The following is a 4,370-nucleotide window of genomic DNA, read 5'->3' as shown; positions in this document are numbered from 1 at the left end:
AATCTACCTGTCAAGGCAAACCCAGAAACTATATGAATACAATTACAAAACACTTTTCACATAAATAAAGTAAGATCTAAACACTGGAAAAATATCAATTGCTCATGGATAGGCCAAGCTAATATAATAAAAATGATGATTCTACCTAAATTAATTTACTTATTCAGTGTCATACCAATCAACCACTAAAAATTCATTTTATACAACTAGAAAAAATAATAACAAAATTCATCTGGAAGAACAAAAGGTCAAAAACATCAAGGGAATTAATGAAAAAAATGCAAAGGAAGGTAGCCTAGCCATACCAGATCTAAAACTATATTATAAAGTGGCAATCATCAAAACCATTTGGTATTGGCTAAAGAACACAGTGGTGCAGTGAAATAGATTAGGTACACAAGACAAGTAGTAAATGACTATAGTAATCTACTGTTCCATAAACCCAAAGACTCCAGCTTCTGAGATAAGAACTCACTATTTGACAAAAACTGCTGGGAAAAGTAGAAGATAGTATGGCAGAAACTAGGCATAGACCAACATCTCACACAATATACCAAGATAAGGTCAAAATGAGTACATGATTTAGACATAAAGGGTGATACCATAAGCAAATTAGGAGAGCAAAGAATAGTTTACCTGTCAAATCTATGGAGAAGGGAAGAATTTATGACCAAACAAGAGACAGAGAACATTATGAAATGTAAAATGGATACTTTTCATTACATTAAATTAAAAAAAGATTTTACACAAACAAAACCAATGCAACCAAGATTAGAAGGAAAGCAGAAAACTGAGAAACAATTTTTACAGCCAATATTTCTGATAAAGGGCTCATTTCTCAAATATATAGAAAATTGAGTTGAATTTATAAAAATACAAGCCATTCTCCAATTGATAAATGGTCAAAGGATATGAACACGCAGTTTCCAGACAGAGAAATTAAAGCCATCTATAATCATATGAAAAAATGCTCTAAATCACTATTGATTAGAGAAATACACATTAAAACAACTCTGAGGTACCACCTCACACTTATCAGTAATAAAACAGGAAAATGATAAATGTTGGAGATATGAAAAGATTGACTACTAATTCATTGTTCGTAGAGTTGTGAATTGATCCAACCATTCTGGAGAGCAATTTAGAATTATGCCCAAAAGGCTATAAAAATTTGATCAAACAATATCACTACTCGGTCTATATTTCAAAGAAATCATGAAAAAGGGAAAAGGAACCACATGTACAGAAATATTTATAGCAGCTCTTCTTGTGGTGGCAAAGAATTAGAAATTGAGGGGATACCAATCAGTTGGGGAATAGCTGAACAAGCTGTGGCATATGAATCTGATGGAATATTATTGTGCTATAAGAAATGATCAGCAGATGGATTTCAGAAAAATATGGAAAGACTTACATGAATTGATGCTGAGTGAAGTGAGCAGAACCAGAAAACATTGTACACAACAACAGCAACATTTTGCAATGATCAACTATGATAGACTTACCTCTTCTCAGCAATACAATGATTCAAGACAATTCCAAAAGACTCATGATGGAAAATGCTGTCCACATCCAGAGAAAGAACTATGGAATCTGAATGCAGATTGAGGCATACTTTTTTTACTTTGTTTTTTGTTCCTTGTTGTTTTTCTTTTTTGTTGTAATCCTCCTTTCACAACATGACTAATGTGGAAATACGTTTCATATGAATGTGTATGTATGGTCTATGTCAGATTGCTTGCTGTCTTGGGGAGGGGTGAGGGGAGGGAAGGAGGGAGAAAAATTTTGAAACTCAAAATCTTATAAAAAATGAATGTTGAGCTTTCGTCTCGTGTCTTTGCTAGTGGGGCCATGGGTCACCAGCAGCTCTACCGGAGCCACCCTCGAAAATTCAGCCAGGAGTCTCGGTCGTGCCGCGTCTGTTTGAACCGGCATGGCCTCATCCGCAAGTATGGCCTGAACATGTGCCGCCAGTGCTTCCAGCAGTGTGCCAAGGACATAGGCTTCATCAAGTTGGACTAAGTTATATTTATGGATCTCGCTTCAGTGATTATACTGACCATCAGTGACTACCATTTTACTGGATCCTGGACAACCTAAAGATCACTCGTGTTGTACATGTTATGCCAATTTGCATATGTAATTAAAGGTCATACTCAGATATTAAAAAAAAAGAATGTTGAAAACTACCTTTACATGTAATTAAAAATAATAAAATACTATTAAGTGGGGAAAAAATTAAAAAAAAAGAAAGTCCTTTCTATCTAGTCCAATGCCCTGATTTTACAGATGAGACTCAGAAAGATAATGAATTTACCCAAGGTCACACAGGTAGTAAACATTAGAAACAAGATCTGAAACCTGGAACTCTTACTCCAAAGCCAATATTCTTTCTACTATACCCTTTCCTTTCCTGAGTCATCTCTCATGAATCATGTGAATTCTCACATGAATACCTCATTTAAAGAAGGTGAAAAATGGACTTGTCTGGAGGCTCCATGGAGCTTATGTGGGGCCTGACAGAGTAGGGACAATCCCAAAAGACTCAAGATGGAATATGCTATCCACACCCAGAGATAGAACTACGGAGTTTGAATGCAGATCGAAGCATACTATTTTCACTTTTTTTTTCCTTTCTCATGGTTTTTCCCTTTTGTTCTGATTCTTCTTTCATGACATGACTAATGTGGAAATATGTTTAATATGATTGTATGTGTATAGCCTACATCAGATTGCAGGCTATCTTGGGGAGGGGTGAGGAAAGGAAGGGAAGAAAAAAAATTTGGAACTCAAAATCTTACAAAAGTGAACGTTGAAAACTATCTTTACATGTAACTGGAAAAAAAATGCACTATTAAGGGGAAAAAACCAAATAGGGTCACAAGGCAATCCTTTTACTTTTCTCTAACTGACTTCATCACATTCCATATTAGTATTTGTTCTGAACCTTTTCTTCTCTCCTTAAAGCTTCCCACACAACTAGTACCCTTCTGTCTCAGCAGAGGATTTTACCTCATACTTTTTGGAGAAAATAGAGGTTGTTTGCCATGAACTCATTCTTCCTCTTGGATCTGTGCCTAAAAACTCCTAAACATAAAAATCATTCTCTACTTCTTTATTCAGTCTCTGATCAAGTGTTAGCCCTTTTCACCAAGACTGAAGAACATCTCTACTTACTCCCATCTGTTACATTCCAGTTTTTCTCAACCCCCCTAGTCTTCAATTTCTTTCTATCTGCAGGTTCCTTACCTACTACCTATAATATACCCAAGCCTCAGTTATCTTTAAAAAACCCTCACGTAGTCTTACCATTTCCTCAAGCTGTTGTGCTAAATTTCTCCTTACTTTCCCAGATTCCTAGAAAACTCTGTCTTTCCCTCCCAATCATTTATCAGCCCTTTGTAGTCTGTCTTCTGACTGCATCACTCAACTGAAACTACTCACCCCAAAGTTATCCATGATGTCTTAATTTCCAAATCCAATGAACATTTTTAGTCCTCATCTTTTTTAACATCTCTGCAAGCCAAGTCAATAAGCATGTATGAAGTGCCTACTATGTGCCTAGCTGGACAGCTAGGTTGCACAGTGGTTAAAGTGCCAGGCCTGGAGTCAGGAAGACCCGAGTTCAAATCAGCCTCAGACATTTGCTAGCTATGTGACCCTAGGCAAATCTTAACTTAACCAAGGCAAACGTAACCCTGTTTGCCTCAGTTTTCTCATCTGTAAAACGATCTGGAGAAGGAAATGGCAAAGCACTCATGTCTTTACCAAGAAAACCCCAAAATGGGGTCACAATGAGTTGGACACAACTGAAATGACCACACAACAAATATGCCATGACAGGTGCTAAGCAATGGGGATGCCAAGAAAGCTAAAAACGTGGCTGGATTTCTAGATCTCAAAGGCATAGGGGCAGAGATAATAATTGAAGACTTGGGAGCTGATGAGGCTACTGAATGAAAGTATAGAGAAAAAAAGAGAGGATATGGATGATGAACTGGCAAAGAAGAATGTGAAAGGGAGTCAGACATGGTGAAAAAGAACACAGAGAAAGCGCCATCAGGAAAACGCAGAGAAAAGAGTATTAAACAGGAAAGGGAACTCAATAGTGCCAAATGCTGCGGAGCATTCAACATCCTAAAGTCAACATGCCCAACTGAACTCATTATCTTTCCCTCCCAATCCTCTCTTCTTCCAACCTTCCCGATTACTGTTGAGGGCACCACCATACTCGCAGTCACCCAGGCTCACAGCTAGGTATTATCTTCAACTCTTTATCCTCTCTTTCTGCCCATATCCAATCTGTTGCTAAATCTTTTTGATTCTCCCTTCACAACATCTCTCTATCTGTCTCCCTTTCTCCTCTGACT

At 37.3% G+C, this 4,370-nt stretch overlaps 1 pseudogene; it reads left to right on the top strand.

Moving 5' to 3' along the window:
- The first annotated feature begins 1,841 nt into the window (after positions 1–1,841).
- Positions 1,842–2,122, top strand: LOC114030204 (annotated as a pseudogene).
- The last annotated feature ends 2,248 nt before the right edge of the window (positions 2,123–4,370 follow it).

The sequence above is a fragment of the Vombatus ursinus genome, unplaced genomic scaffold, assembly GCF_900497805.2.
Source record: "Vombatus ursinus unplaced genomic scaffold, bare-nosed wombat genome assembly UNPS02014945.1, whole genome shotgun sequence".
NCBI classification, from domain to species: domain Eukaryota; kingdom Metazoa; phylum Chordata; class Mammalia; order Diprotodontia; family Vombatidae; genus Vombatus; species Vombatus ursinus.
This window is presented reverse-complemented; position numbering and strand designations above follow the sequence as displayed.